This window comes from Gobio gobio, assembly GCF_949357685.1.
Source record: "Gobio gobio genome assembly, chromosome: 4".
Lineage (NCBI taxonomy): Eukaryota > Metazoa > Chordata > Actinopteri > Cypriniformes > Gobionidae > Gobio > Gobio gobio.
The window spans coordinates 3,910,005-3,927,504 of NC_137100.1; the positions used below are offsets into that span (position 1 = coordinate 3,910,005).

Below are 17,500 nucleotides of genomic sequence, written 5' to 3' on the forward strand. Positions count from 1 at the left end.
ATATACAATGGATGCGTAAGTGCAGGACATGGATATGTACTGAATATGTATAAATATGTATAAATAGAGAGACGTTATTACTATAAACAGAACTGAATTTACAGGTGAATATGTACAGTGAATAAATATACAGATGGCTATTACTATAAACAGAATTTACAGGTGAATATGTACTATGAATACAATATACAGATGGCTATTACTATAAACAGAATTTACAGGTGAATATGTACTATGAATACAATATACAGATGGCTATTACTATAAACAGAATTTACAGGTGAATATGTACTATGAATACAATATACAGATGGCTATTACTATAAACAGAATTTTACAGATAGAGGTATACAATAATATGTTAGGCTAATATGAGGAATAGCAGTGGATTAGGGTAGTGCAATAAATTATGGACAGAGCTATCCGGAAAAAAAAGTGTAAAGTGCAGTGGAAAGTGGTTGCATATTACATTTAGAAGTACAGTGCAAAAATGCAAATGTAAACATTGGTACTATAAATACAGTTGGCAGTGCAAATGAGCATAATCCAGTTAAGATATGGCAGTGCAAGATGCATATGTAAACAGTTGTTACTGTGATAAACAGTCGGTAGTGCAAATAACAAAGTGAAGGAAGATGTGAGGTAGGAGAGTTATCAGTTTATGAGGGAAGTGGATCAACAGGGGTTTGAGTTCAATAAAGAGACAGCTCTGGGGAAAAAACTGTTCTTTAGTCTGCTGGTCCTGGTCCGGTGGATCCTGAAACGCCTGCCGGAGGGCAGGAGAGAAAACAGTCTGTGGGCTGGGTGCGAGGAGTCCTTGAGGATGCTGCGAGCTCGATGCAGACAGCGTTTCCTCTGGATGTGTTCGATGGCAGGCAGTGGAGTCCCTGTGATGCGCTGGGCAGTTTTCACCACCCGCTGCAGTGCCTTGCGCTCCGCAACAGAGCAGCTCCCATACCACACTGCCACACAGTTGGTCAGGATGCTTTCTATTGCGCAGCGATAGAAGTTCACCAGGATCGCCGAGGAGAGCTGATTCTTCCTCAGTGTCCTCAGGAAGAAGAGGCGCTGGTGAGCCTTCTTGACCAGGCTGGAGGTGTTGGTCGTCCACGACATGTCCGCCGAGATGTGGGTCCCCAGGAACTTGAAACTGGAGACACGTTCAACAGCCATTCCATTGATGTGGATGGTGTCGTGTGTGCCTCTTGACTCCTTCCTGAAGTCCAAGATGAGCTCCTTCGTTTTGGTGGTGTTGAGGAGCAGGTTATTATCAGCGCACCATGTGGCCAGGTGCTGGATCTCCTCCCTATAGGCAGTCTCATCGTCATTAGCCGACTAATCGAAAAATAACCGATAGATTAGTCGACCAATCGAAAAATAAGCGACAGATTAGTAGACCAAATGGAAAATAACCGACAGATTAGTCGACTAATCAGAAAATAACCAACAGATTAGTCGACTAATAAAAAAAAACAATTAGTCGACAGAAAAAATTATCGTTAGTGGCAGCTCTAATCTACTGTTGTCGTCAACACAAACGGGGCTCATGTCTGGCCGCTGTGTGGACGTTGGTGTAGTTTTCACAGAGCTGACCGCTGGATAAACGGCTCAGGCTGTTCAGGTAAATATTTTTCACTTCGGCCGTTCCAAAGTTTCACTCATGTTTATGTTAATAACTTTTGAGCCCTAATGGCTAGAAAAAATAATGTTTTCCCTCTGATTCCTTGGCTCAAGCCGATTCGATTGCTCGTCATTTTCCGTCATGGAAATTTTCCCACCATTTTGAATTTTCCGAAAAACCTACTTTTGCGAACTCCTCCTAGGCCGTTGCTCTGATTTTCACAAAATTTGAACCAGATCATCTTCAGACCATGCTGACAAAAAGTTTTGGAATTCAAGTTGATTCGTCAAATCGTTTTTGATAAACACGCGAACAAATTTTACGTAGCGGTTGCGAAAATACACTTGCGGCTATATCTCCGCAACACTTTATCGTATTCAAACCAAAGTTGGTACATGTCATCACAAGCATGACCTGAGGCAACATGCAGTGTTTCAGCGCAGCGCCACCTACTGGTCCGAAGATATGAAAAATGGCTATTTTTGTTTATAACTTTTGACCTGTTTGTCAAAAAATCTCGTTACATTCAGATATCCAATATTACCATATCGGCCATTTTAAATGATGTGCTAAAATGCTGTATTTTATCAACGCATGAACGGATTGTTACGAAACTCGGTATGGGTCATCAGCACGATGCCTTGAAGGAGCCTTAGAAACAGCGCCACCTAGTGGATAATTTTTTTCAAACGCTTATAACTTTGGGTGTGATTGACTTATTTTCATGGGAGTTACTTTTATCTCCTGAATCCTTACACACACACACACACACACACACACACACACACACACACAACAATACATTTGTTATTGCTTGTTATTGCTCTTCAGTTCATTGCATTTTGATGTTCATGTTGTGTTTTTTTTACTCAATATGTTCCAAAAGATGGGCAAAAATCTTCCACTAAACCATGTCAAATTATCCATGTTATCCCCACGAATGAAAGTTAGAAATCTTTTATAAAGTGAATCTGATTTTGTGTGAAAATCCATTTAAAAAAAATATTTTTTAATTTATTTATATAAATTTAAAACTTATTATAAATACTCCAAAAACTGCACAGGTGTTAAGTAAAAACATTAATAAACAGAGTAAAATTACATTTTGTTGCCTGGGGTGTGTGGAGACCCCAAAGACCCGGAGTGTAATTCCCAAATGAAGACAAAGGGAAGAGGGTCCATGTAGACCCAGGTGTTCGACTGCACTTGTCTATCAGTCGATCAGCTGTTGGTGTTTCTGAAATGCATGGAGTAATGGTGGGGTTCATCATTCCTGTGCTGTGTAAAGTCAGATTAGGGCAGGCGTGTTTGGACCCGTGTGGGTGTGGCTGTGGGAATGCGGATCTCTCCATTTACTCAAAGGCTCTGCTGTTCTGGAAGTGTTTGGCATGGACTCCGGTTCAGATGTTTGAGCTCACTTGTGTTTATGTGAAGGGAGGTTTCGATCAATTGCTTAAAATCAAACGTGGGGAAAATACTGGCACAAAATAATTGTTGCCGTGGAAACTTGTAGTCTTAAGTCTAGAAGTTTTAGGGAATTCGTGATGGACGTAAATGGAGAAAATGCTCAAACTTTCACTTTCAGTTGGACATGTCACATGTCACAGGTGAGGCGTCCGGTCAGTGTGTGTGTGTGTGTGTGTGTGTGTGTGTGTGTGTTACTTCCATAAAAGGCGTTCGTGTTTAAAGTAGGCGTGTCTTGAGGCTTTGGAAAGTATGGGGAAGTTTGTGTGTGTAACACTCATAAACAAGTGCATAAAGGGAACAATTATGCTCATATGATCCCTGATTCATAAATCTATGTTAGTTTGTTACATAACGATTCCACACATCTAGGATTGAAATGTGCATAATATAGAACTTTGTTTCCCATGTTGATTAATAAATCATAATCTGTTATACTGGTTGATTTTCATTATGCAGTTTTTACATTAAAAAGATGCTTTTATCTATCATTATAAAGTCATAATAGCAATTTAATATTAAATATATAAAAATATATACAGTACCGGTCAAAAGTTTGGAAAATGAATATTTTTAAATAAATGTATCTTCTGCTTATCAAGGCTGCATTTATTTGATTAAAAAATACTGTAAAATTGTGAAATAATATTGCAATTTAAAATAATGTTTTTCTATTTTAATCTGCTTTAAATGTAATTTATATCCTGTGATCAAAGCTGAATTTATCATTCAGTGTCACATGTCAGAAAGCGGTCTAATAATCATAAATAACAGTTGTGCTGCTTAATATTTTTTATAACCTGTGATTTAAAAAAAAAAAATTTTTTTAGGATTCATCGATGAATAAAGGACAGCATTTATTTAAAATATAAATCTTTTGTAACAATATACCGTTCAAAAGTTTGGAGTCACTCATTGTTTTTTAGTTTTTTTTTTAAAGAAATTAATGCTTTTATTCAGCGAGGATGTGTTCCATAAAAAGTGATAGTAAAAATCGATTGTGTGTATGTAGGTATGTGTGCGCGCGTGTGTATGTATATGTGTGTGCGCGCGTGTATATGTGCATGTATGTATGCATGCATGCGTGTGTGTGTGTGTATGTATGTGAGTGTGAATGTGTATGTGAGTGTGTGTGAATGTGTATGTATGTATGTTTGTATGCATGCATGCGTGTGTGAATGTGTGTGCGTGTGTGAATGTGTGTTTGTGTGTGTATGTAAGCGTGTGTGTGTGTGTATGCATGAATGTGTGTGTATGCGTGTGTGTATGAATGCATGCGTGTGTGTGTGTATGTATGTGAGTGTGAATGTGTATGAGTGTGTGTGAATGTGTATGTATGTATTTATGTATGCATGCATGCGTGTGTGTGAATGTGTATGAATGTGTGTATGAATGTATGCATGCGTGTATGTGAATGCGTGTATGTATGTATGCGTGTGTGTGTGTGTGTGTGTGTATGAATGAATGAATGAATGAATTTGTGTGTGTGTGTGTGTGTATGTATGTGAGTGTGAATGTGTATGTGAGTGTGTGTGAATGTGGATGTATGTATCATGCATGCATGCGTGTGTGTGAATGTGTATGAATGTGTGTATGAATGTATGAATGCGTGTATGTATGTATGTATGTGTGTGTGTGTGTGTGTGTATGAATGAATGAATTTGTGTGTGTGTGAATGCGTGTGTGTGTATGCATGCGCGTGTGTGCGTGTGTGTGTGTGTATGTATGTGAGTGTGAATGTGTATGTGAGTGTGTGTGAATATGTATGTATATATGCATGCATGCATGCGTGTGTGTGAATGAATGTGAATGCGTGTATGTATGTATGCGCGTGTGTGTATGAATGAATGAATTTGTGTGTGTGTGTGTATGTACTTGTGTGAATTCATGTGTGTGTACGTGTGTACTTGTCTACCTATCTAACAGGGGACCTTGGTGTCGTAACACACTCACTAACAGGGGACCTCTGAGCCAAGAGGGGACATTTTTCAGGTCCCCTGTTGGTCATGCTTTAAATCATGTTAAAATCAAGTAAAAACACTAAAAAAACACTCTGGTGATTTTTTTTACTTTTGACCAAGTGGGGACCTACAAGTGTGTGTGTTTAAATCATGTGAAAATTAAGTAAAAACACTCTGGTAATTTTTTTAAAACTTATGACCAAGTGGGGACCTAAGTGTGTGTGTGTGTTTAAGGTCATACTCAGCAGCTCCCCTGTAGGCTGGAGCAGGAACTGTAAGGGCTCTTAAACACACGTCGTTCACACACACTCCTCTATTGTTTGAATGGCCTGCTGTCCCAGAGAGACTCTGCTGTTTAACAGGCTGCTTACTAAAGGAACAAGCATTACATCTCTTTACTAGATACCTTGACTAGTTTCAAACTTTGCATTACATTACAATTAAATTCTACACAGAATCCAAGAAAAAAGGATTTAAAAATCTAAACAACCAGAATGTAATTAGAAGTTTTGTTTTTGTATTTTTTATTTTAACATATTTTAATGACAGTAGCCTATATTCATTGAATATTATTGTATTTATCAAAATAAACAGAAAATAGTACAAACTTTACTATTCTTTTAAACAAGTGTTAACCCTTTAAGACCTAAGGGTATTTTTACAATTAATTTTCCGCCTGGTGTTATTTACTAAAAAAGCTTGTAAAACATCAACCCTGTTGTGCACAGACAATTGACACACCTCTTTTTTTTCAAGACAAGTTGCTCTGTCAGTATATTTGTGTTGCATTGATGTCACCTGAATGTAAAATAAGTTATGGGACCATAAAGACAAATGAAAACATAAAACGGAAATTGAATCACTCAAATATTTATTGAATACACACACAAATAAATAAAAGCTAAGCATATTTCCTCTGGAAAACAGTTTGTTCAAGTCTTTAGAGTCCTGGAACTCAGGAATAAACATGATAACTTATACAGAACCAAAACTATTTACATTTTTCCAAAAAAAGTCCAGGCGCTTTTGGCCTCTTTGGATTTTGGATATTTACTGGTGCCAAGCCTCAAAACAGTTCCTATCAGGAACTTCTCCTCAAACTTTTTCCTCAAACTTTCTCCACAAAACTACTAAAAACTGCAGCGCGTCTCTCTCTCTCTCTCCTCAACACTAGCCGTGCGTCTCTCTCTCTCCACAATAAAAGAGCTGTGGTTCATGCGTAATGACGCACACCAACGTGGATGACGGATCAGCCTGTCATTGGTCAAACCCTCATCCAAAATGGCAGCTAGCATCGCGCTAGCGGCAAAAATGACGGAAAATTTATAAATTATGGACATCAAGTGGATATATCTTGGATGTAAGCGTTTTGATTTATTGCTGAACAACTCCAAAAAGATGCACATGTTCCAGGCTGGATAGAAAACCTTCTGTAAAGGCTACAAAGACACCAAAGACACCCCCGTGATGGCTAGCTCGTTAGCTTTCTGCTGGAAAAAACGGTAAGAAAATCGATAAAAGTTTCATGAAATAATATAGATATTTATCGGAGGTGCCGTGTGACGTCGTGGGCGATGCCGTCGGGCTCTGAGGGTTAAGACATTATTAAAAAAAAAACATTTTAGCTCAAGTATTTGTATAAATAATGTGTGACTTTTGCCCCATGTAAAATGGGGTGTAAAAGGCCCACCTTACCACCTTATACATTTATGAGTTTTTTTAAACAAACCACTTTTGATTTATTTATGATTTACACAATGACTCGGTCCCCTGTTAGATAGTAAATCACGACACCAGTGTGTTTGCGTTGTCATTTCTTGCCATCATAAACACACTGTAGAGATTTAGAGTTTTTATAGCAATAACTGAGTTTTAAGAGTTAAATCAAGCAGAAATAGTTCTCTAATGTATAAATTTCAGATCCTCTTTGAATAATGATTATGTTAAACACAATGACTCGGTCCCCTGTTAGATAGTAAATCACGACACCAGTGTGTTTGCGTTGTCATTTCTTGCCATCATAAACACACTGTAGAGATTTAGAGTTTTTATAGCAATAACTGAGTTTTAAGAGTTAAATCAAGCAGAAATAGTTCTCTAATGTATAAATTTCAGATCCTCTTTGAATAATGATTATGTTAAACACAATGACTCGGTCCCCTGTTAGATAGTAAATCACGACACCAGTGTGTTTGCGTTGTCATTTCTTGCCATAAACACACTGTGGAGATTTAGAGTTTTTATAGCAATAACTGAGTTTTAAGAGTTAAATCAAGCAGAAATATTTCTCTAATGTATTAATTTCAGATCCTCTTTGAATAATGATTATGTTAAACACAATGACTCGGTCCCCTGTTAGATAGTAAATCACGACACCAGTGTGTTTGCGTTGTCATTTCTTCATCTCAAACACACTGTAGAGATTTAGAGTTTTTATAGCAATAACTGAGTTTTAAGAGTTAAATCAAGCAGAAATAGTTCTCTAATGTATTAATTGCAGATCATCTTTGAATAATGATTATGTTAAACACAATGACTCGGTCCCCTGTTAGATAGTAAATCACGACACCAGTGTGTTTGCGTTGTCATTTCTTCATCTCAAACACACTGTAGAGATTTAGAGTTTTTATAGCAATAACTGAGTTTTAAGAGTTAAATCAAGCAGAAATAGTTCTCTAATGTATTAATTTCAGATCCTCTTTGAATAATGATTATGTTAAACACAATGACTCGGTCCCCTGTTAGATAGTAAATCACGACACCAGTGTGTTTGCGTTGTCATTTCTTCATCTCAAACACACTGTAGAGATTTAGAGTTTTTATAGCAATAACTGAGTTTTAAGAGTTAAATCAAGCAGAAATAGTTCTCTAATGTATTAATTGCAGATCCTCTTTGAATAATGATTATGTTAAACACAATGACTCGGTCCCCTGTTAGATAGTAAAGCACGACACCAGTGTGTTTGCGTTGTCATTTCTTGCCATAAACACACTGTGGAGATTTAGAGTTTTTATAGCAATAACTGAGTTTTAAGAGTTAAATCAAGCAGAAATAGTTCTCTAATGTATTAATTGCAGATCCTCTTTGAATAATGATTATGTTAAACACAATGACTCGGTCCACTGTTAGATAGTAAATCACGACACCAGTGTGTTTGCGTTGTCATTTCTTCATCTCAAACACACTTTAGAGATTTAGAGTTTTTATAGCAATAACTGAGTTTTAAGAGTTAAATCAAGCAGAAATATTTCTCTAATGTATTAATTGCAGATCATCTTTGAATAATGATTATGTTAAACACAATGACTCGGTCCCCTGTTAGATAGTAAAGCACGACACCAGTGTGTTTGCGTTGTCATTTCTTGCCATAAACACACTTTGGAGATTTAGAGTTTTTATAGCAATAACTGAGTTTTAAGAGTTAAATCAAGCAGAAATATTTCTCTAATGTATTAATTGCAGATCCTCTTTGAATAATGATTATGTTAAACACAATGACTCGGTCCCCTGTTAGATAGTAAATCACGACACCAGTGTGTTTGCTTTGTCATTTCTTCATCTCAAACACACTGTAGATATTCACTGTATATATTGAGATAACTCAATTTTATGGTGACTTGCATTAAAATGTTTATCCGTCTCAATTAAATTATGTGAACTGAATGACTTTTAACATTGACACTTTAGTTATTTAACCAACTGATGATTTTCAAGTCAGCAATCAACACACAACTGAGTTTTGACCTCCAAAATCTTATTATAGTGTATTTTTATGGTAAGTATTGGTGTTTTATGTTTTAAATCAAGCAGAAATCACTCTTTAAGGAAACAATTGCAGGTCACACTTTATACAGTGAACATGATTTCCTTAAATTGACTTAAGTCCCCTGTTGGATGGTAAAACACGACACCTGTTTGATTGCTTTGCCATTTCTTGCCATCACAAACACACTGTAGAGATTTTGAAGGTCAGAACTAAATTTTTTGGTGACTTGCATGAAAATCTTCATCCGTCTCAATTAAATTATGTGAACTGAATGTCTTTTAACATTGACACTTTAGTCGAAGATTTTCAACTCAACAATCAACACACAACTGAGTTTTGACCTCCAAAATCATTATACAGTGTATATTAAATTTAAATAAAAAATAAAAATTTCCTTACAAAACAGTTTGACTCAAGTTTGACTCTCTACTGCTTATTCATTATTGTTTATGTTACATGGTCCATGTTTACATTACAGTATAAAATTGTTCCTAAGTTTTCCCCTTTTATATAGATGGTAATGACTAAATATCCTCGCACACCGAAATTTTCACACGTTAAAAAAAAGATCAAGCACGTTTACACACAGCCTCTGAAACTTTCCTTCCTTCATCATAAAAAAAAATCTGATCAGGTTCAGTTTTCTGCATTTTTCGCATCCATAGCAAGCATTTAAAGAGGGGTTTCAAATTTCTGTGTTATTCATTTTTGTGTTAAAATTTTGAACATAAGTTGAACAGTTTAAAAAAGAAAGTGTGAACCTTCAAATTAGCCATTATAGTTCATAAAGTTTTGCTGGCGTTTGTATCTAATTGAGAAAAGAATGAATGTAAATTGAAAGATGTCGTCATTGAACGCATTTTGTGCCAAAGCAAATAAATGATCCACAGTTTAGCCACATAGGCTGATGTGATCCCTGAGTGAAGAGTTTTGAAAAAGTGATGAGTATTCAGAAATGTGTCCTAGCAGATGTTTAAAAAACCCTGTAATATCACTATTAGTAAGGGATCACTGTATAATATCAGTCTTTAAATGTGAGATATTTAAAGTGAACCTAAAGTATACTTGCAATAGTGTGATTTTAGCACAATTAAATATACTTAATGGATGTTTCGCAAAAGCGTTGTTTAGTGATATTGCGTCCTTGTGTTTCTGCTGTACGTCATCAGCAACTGTCTAAGTTCAATTACAATACTCAAGAACACATGTACAGAGGATGCACAAAAGTACCCGGATGTTATAAGATATATGAGTATAAATAACTCCATACAGATCTATTGTTTTACACAAATAATCTATTGTTTACAAAAGGAGAAAACGTGTGTACTTTAATGAAAACTTGGACCATGTGACATAAACTGAAGTTAACAGCAAAAAAATATACTATAATGCTGACTGTTGTTAGTGTTTTTTGTTGTATGAGTTAAAAGTGTATATGTTGGGTGAATCCTCATTGTGTTCTGGAAGAATGAGTTGATTTAAGACATCAATGAAGTGTTTTGGTAGTTTTAGCACATTTTGAACGTGAAATTAACTGCTTTGCTTTGAAAGGTGTCCTAGCGATTGTAGCTGAGAGATAGACGTCAAACAGACTCAAACAAAGACCCAGAATTCTGTGGTGTTACAGCACTGTGGCTGCTGTAAATGGCTGCTGTACGGTTTCTTTATGAAATAACAGGCACAATGGCAAAGATATTTCTGCAAAAACTCCAAAGTAATGTTCGGTTGCAGTGAGAAAGTCACAAGAGACAACTAAAAAAACTCATGCGTGTATTTAGCCTAGTGTAGATCTGTTTGCTTACACATCCCCCAAACTCCATTTACATATGAATACAGGAAAGGCCAAAGCCATTGTCTCACAGGTGAGGAACAGGCCTAACAGAGCTGTTACACCCATGTCAGAGACACAAACTTCTCATCCAAACTAGAGAAAACGCTGGGATTTACCTGGGAAAATTAAATCAATGTACACTTTTTCCAATCCCTACGACACATTTTTCAATACTTGGGTCACTTTTTTAAAACTCTTCACACACTTTTTCACACAAATTCACACAACTGAATTTCAGCTTGGCACAGCAGTTATTTTAGTGTTCAAAATGCACTAAAACTACCAAAAAGGACCCAACAAACACACTTTTTCAATCATAAAACACAGACCTAAAACACATGATCATTACACAATGTTTTCTTCTGTAAAATTTTCTTTTCAAAAAAAGACTTGCACTATAATTCACTGCAGTTTATGTTACATGGTCCTTGGTCCAGTCCAGTATAACATTATTCCTAAATTTTTCCCTTTTGAATGGATGGCAATGCAATTTAAAAACTAACACCAGCTAAACCAGGAATTATACTGAAATATAAAATCTTAAAATCCAAAGGGACCCACTTTATATTAGGTGGCCTTAACTACTATGTACTAACATTTTAATTATCCATTTGATACAATGCACTTATTGTGTACATACATGTCTTTACATTGTACTTACATTTTTAAATATACCTGCATGTAATTACATCTGTAATTAATTTATGTAGTTACATTTGTAATTACACTGTTGACACTTCCCTTACATCTAACCCTACCTTTAAACTTACCAATACAACCACACCTGACCCTACCCGTATCCCACCTCAATATCAGCAAAAGTGTTTTGCAATACAATATGAACACAATAAGTACATTGTACCTATTTAAGTACATAGTAGTTAAGGCCCCCTAATATAAAGTGGGGCCATCTAAAGTCATAATTTATCATTGATTTGGCATAAAATACATTCAATGGCGACATCTTTCGATTTATAAGAATTATTTTCTTACTTCAACACAAACACCACCAAAACATTATGAACTGTATAGGCCAATTTGAAAAAAATTTGATTCTCTTTTCAAAACTCCCTAACTTATGTTCAAAACTTAACTAAAATTAATTAAAAAAAACAAAACAATTTGCTACATTTAGGCAGTATTACCATATTGAAATATTGGGTGATTCTTTTGAATCCTCAGAATCCTTTTTGGTGGTTTTAGTGCATTTTGAACACTAAAATAACTGCTGTGCCAAGCTGAAATTCAGTTGTGTGAATTTGTGTGAAAAAGTGTGAGAAGAGTTTTAAAAAAGTGACCCAAGTATTGAAAAATGTGTCGTAGGGATTGGAAAAAGTGTACATTGATTTAATTTTCCCAGGTAAATCCCAGCGTTTTCTCTAGTTTGGATGAGAAGTTTGTGTCTGTGACATGGGTGTAACAGCTCTGTTAGGCCTGTTCCTCACCTGTGAGACAATGGCTTTGGCCTTTCCTGTATTCATATGTAAATGGAGTTTGGGGGATGTGTAAGCAAACAGATCTACACTAGGCTAAATACACGCATGAGTTTTTTTAGTTGTCTCTTGTGACTTTCTCACTGCAACCGAACATTACTTTGGAGTTTTTGCAGAAATATCTTTGCCATTGTGCCTGTTATTTCATAAAGAAACCGTACAGCAGCCATTTACAGCAGCCACAGTGCTGTAACACCACAGAATTCTGGGTCTTTGTTTGAGTCTGTTTGACGTCTATCTCTCAGCTACAATCGCTAGGACACCTTTCAAAGCAAAGCAGTTAATTTCACGTTCAAAATGTGCTAAAACTACCAAAACACTTCATTGATGTCTTAAATCAACTCATTCTTCCAGAACACAATGAGGATTCACCCAACATATACACTTTTAACTCATACAACAAAAAACACTAACAACAGTCAGCATTATAGTATATTTTTTTGCTGTTAACTTCAGTTTATGTCACATGGTCCAAGTTTTCATTAAAGTACACACGTTTTCTCCTTTTGTAAACAATAGATTATTTTTGTAAAACAATAGATCTGTATGGAGTTATTTATACTCATATATCTTATAACATCCGGGTACTTTTGTGCATCCTCTGTACATGTGTTCTTGAGTATTGTAATTGAACTTAGACAGTTGCTGATGACGTACAGCAGAAACACAAGGACGCAATATCACTAAACAACGCTTTTGCGAAACATCCATTAAGTATATTTAATTGTGCTAAAATCACACTATTGCAAGTATACTTTAGGTTCACTTTAAATATCTCACATTTAAAGACTGATGTTATACAGTGATCCCTTACTAATAGTGATATTACAGGGTTTTTTAAACATCTGCTAGGACACATTTCTGAATACTCATCACTTTTTCAAAACTCTTCACTCAGGGATCACATCAGCCTATGTGGCTAAACTGTGGATCATTTATTTGCTTTGGCACAAAATGCGTTCAATGACGACATCTTTCAATTTACATTCATTCTTTTCTCAATTAGATACAAACGCCAGCAAAACTTTATGAACTATAATGGCTAATTTGAAGGTTCACACTTTCTTTTTTAAACTGTTCAACTTATGTTCAAAATTTTAACACAAAAATGAATAACACAGAAATTTGAAACCCCTCTTTAAATGCTTGCTATGGATGCGAAAAATGCAGAAAACTGAACCTGATCAGATTTTTTTTTATGATGAAGGAAGGAAAGTTTCAGAGGCTGTGTGTAAACGTGCTTGATCTTTTTTTTAACGTGTGAAAATTTCGGTGTGCGAGGATATTTAGTCATTACCATCTATATAAAAGGGGAAAACTTAGGAACAATTTTATACTGTAATGTAAACATGGACCATGTAACATAAACAATAATGAATAAGCAGTAGAGAGTCAAACTTGAGTCAAACTGTTTTGTAAGGAAATTTTTATTTTTTATTTAAATTTAATATACACTGTATAATGATTTTGGAGGTCAAAACTCAGTTGTGTGTTGATTGTTGAGTTGAAAATCTTCGACTAAAGTGTCAATGTTAAAAGACATTCAGTTCACATAATTTAATTGAGACGGATGAAGATTTTCATGCAAGTCACCAAAAAATTTAGTTCTGACCTTCAAAATCTCTACAGTGTGTTTGTGATGGCAAGAAATGGCAAAGCAATCAAACAGGTGTCGTGTTTTACCATCCAACAGGGGACTTAAGTCAATTTAAGGAAATCATGTTCACTGTATAAAGTGTGACCTGCAATTGTTTCCTTAAAGAGTGATTTCTGCTTGATTTAAAACATAAAACACCAATACTTACCATAAAAATACACTATAATAAGATTTTAGAGGTCAAAACTCAGTTGTGTGTTGATTGCTGACTTGAAAATCATCAGCTGGTTAAATAACTAAAGTGTCAATGTTAAAAGTCATTCAGTTCACATAATTTAATTGAGACGGATAAACATTTTAATGCAAGTCACCATAAAATTGAGTTATCTCAATATATACAGTGAATATCTACAGTGTGTTTGAGATGAAGAAATGACAAATTAAACACACTGGTGTCGTGATTTACTATCTAACAGGGGACCGAGTCATTGTGTTTAACATAATCATTATTCAAAGAGGATCTGCAATTAATACATTAGAGAAATATTTCTGCTTGATTTAACTCTTAAAACTCAGTTATTGCTATAAAAACTCTAAATCTCTACAGTGTGTTTGAGATGAAGAAATGACAACGCAAACACACTGGTGTCGTGATTTACTATCTAACAGGGGACCGAGTCATTGTGTTTAACATAATCATTATTCAAAGAGGATCTGCAATTAATACATTAGAGAAATATTTCTGCTTGATTTAACTCTTAAAACTCAGTTATTGCTATAAAAACTCTAAATCTCCACAGTGTGTTTATGATGGCAAGAAATGACAAAGCAAACACACTGGTGTCGTGATTTACTATCTAACAGGGGACCGAGTCATTGTGTTTAACATAATCATTATTCAAAGAGGATCTGCAATTAATACATTAGAGAAATATTTCTGCTTGATTTAACTCTTAAAACTCAGTTATTGCTATAAAAACTCTAAATCTCTACAGTGTGTTTATGGCAAGAAATGACAAAGCAAACACACTGGTGTCGTGATTTACTATCTAACAGGGGACCGAGTCATTGTGTTTAACATAATCATTATTCAAAGAGGATCTGAAATTAATACATTAGAGAAATATTTCTGCTTGATTTAACTCTTAAAACTCAGTTATTGCTATAAAAACTCTAAATCTCTACAGTGTGTTTATGATGGCAAGAAATGACAACGCAAACACACTGGTGTCGTGATTTACTATCTAACAGGGGACCGAGTCATTGTGTTTAACATAATCATTATTCAAAGATGATCTGCAATTAATACATTAGAGAACTATATCTGCTTGATTTAACTCTTAAAACTCAGTTATTGCTATAAAAACTCTAAATCTCTACAGTGTGTTTATGGCAAGAAATGACAACGCAAACACACTGGTGTCGTGATTTACTATCTAACAGGGGACCGAGTCATTGTGTTTAACATAATCATTATTCAAAGATGATCTGCAATTAATACATTAGAGAACTATTTCTGCTTGATTTAACTCTTAAAACTCAGTTATTGCTATAAAAACTCTAAATCTCTACAGTGTGTTTATGGCAAGAAATGACAACGCAAACACACTGGTGTCGTGCTTTACTATCTAACAGGGGACCGAGTCATTGTGTTTAACATAATCATTATTCAAAGAGGATCTGCAATTAATACATTAGAGAAATATTTCTGCTTGATTTAACTCTTAAAACTCAGTTATTGCTATAAAAACTCTAAATCTCTACAGTGTGTTTATGGCAAGAAATGACAAAGCAAACACACTGGTGTCGTGATTTACTATCTAACAGTGGACCGAGTCATTGTGTTTAACATAATCATTATTCAAAGAGGATCTGCAATTAATACATTAGAGAAATATTTCTGCTTGATTTAACTCTTAAAACTCAGTTATTGCTATAAAAACTCTAAATCTCTACAGTGTGTTTGAGATGAAGAAATGACAACGCAAACACACTGGTGTCGTGATTTACTATCTAACAGTGGACCGAGTCATTGTGTTTAACATAATCATTATTCAAAGAGGATCTGCAATTAATACATTAGAGAAATATTTCTGCTTGATTTAACTCTTAAAACTCAGTTATTGCTATAAAAACTCTAAATCTCCACAGTGTGTTTATGGCAAGAAATGACAACGCAAACACACTGGTGTCGTGATTTACTATCTAACAGGGGACCGAGTCATTGTGTTTAACATAATCATTATTTACTATATAAAGTGATGACCTGTGATTATTACCTTAAAGAACAATTTCTGCTTGTCCAGTCCTATATATATATATATTTTTTATTGGTGCAAGAAATCAAATCTCACTCTAAAAATCTCAAAAACAAAGGACATTATTTGGGATTTTAGAGAGCAGAAACTATGTTTTATTCAAAAATAAGTCACACATTGAAATACCTTTACTGTAAAAAAAATGTGGGTCTCCAATTGAAAATTTTCTGTAAATTGATGCACTTTAATTCAATTAAAATTCAAGAAATTCAATTTGGCCAACTAAAAAATTTTGATGTGATCGGTCACTAGAAAATTTTCAATTGGAGACCTGATTTTTTTTTACAGTGTTGGTGTTCTTGAAAATAAGCTTAAATGAGAGATGTGGACGGATCCTATACTGTAAGTATGAAGACACAACAGAGAATGAATTTCTTAAAGATAACTCTTAATTTTAAGAATTTTTTTATTTCTTAAATTCTTTTCTGTAATGTCCACAACATGGCTTTTTCTCCGTTGTGTGCTCATTGTGTTCCCTGATGCCTGTGTGAACATTATATAATTATATATATATATTAAATAATGAAGACAGACTTGACTGCCAGCTCTCTTCCCTTTCACACACACAGCTCCATTGCAGGCTATGGAGGTCCCCTGTTGGATAGGTAGACATCGGTCAGGTCCCCTCTTGGCATGTTTAAAAATAAAAAAAATAAATGCTTATTTGAAGTTATATTATGAAAAAAGACCTTAAAACAAAATTTTGTATCTAAGTTTTGTTTCTTCAAAATGACTAGAAACACAGGTCCCCTCTTGGTCAGTGTGGAGTGATGGTCCCCTGTTGGTAATATAGACGTGTATGTGTGTGAATGCGTGTGTGAATGCGTGTATGTATATGTGTGTGTGTGTATGAATGTATGCATGCATGTGTGCGACTGTGCGTGTATGTATGTGTGTGTGTATGAATGTGTGTGTGTATGTATGAATGAATGCATGTGTATGTGTATGCGTGTGTGTCTGTTAATGCGTGTGTGTGTATGAATGTATGCATGCATGCGTGTGTATGTGTGAATGCGTATATGTATATGTGTAAGTGTGTGTTTGAATGCATGTATGTGTATGTATGTGTGTGTATGCATGCGTGTGCGTGAATATGTGTGTGTGTATGTATGTATATGCGTGTGTGTGTATGCGTGTCTGTGAGGGTGTGTGTGTGTGTGTGTGGCACACGGCAGTCATTAGACCGAGCTAAACTAGTGACTCGACTTAAATGACTTCCTCTCCCAGTTTCAGCCAGTTCATTCCAGGACAGGAGCGGGTCTCAGGGCTCCGGGGACCGCGCGCGCTTATGGACGAGTGTGTTTAGGGCACAGAGAGAGAGAGATGTAAACTCGCATGCTGAGATACACACAAGAACAGCGCTGTCACGTACTACACGCCCGAATCTCCGCCCTGTTCGCGCGCTGTGTGTGTGTGTGTGTGTGTGTGTGTGTGTGTGTGGCGCGCGT

General features: G+C 35.5%; 1 protein-coding gene across 8 annotated transcripts in view; it reads left to right on the forward strand.

Moving 5' to 3' along the window:
* mtmr4 (myotubularin related protein 4) overlaps nt 1–17,500 on the forward strand; it is a 140,348-nt gene that overhangs the window by 9,601 nt on the left and 113,247 nt on the right. The window contains exon 1 of one of the 8 annotated variants that reach the window (XM_079815432.1): nt 17,278–17,500. This exon is cut by the window's right edge and continues 68 nt beyond it. The exons of 5 other annotated variants lie outside the window; for them this stretch is intronic. The gene's annotated coding sequence lies outside the window, so the exon portion shown is untranslated. Of the gene's footprint in view, nt 1–17,277 lie in introns of those variants that run through there. 2 more of the 8 variants (XM_079815428.1, XM_079815426.1) reach the window with 2 other exon arrangements.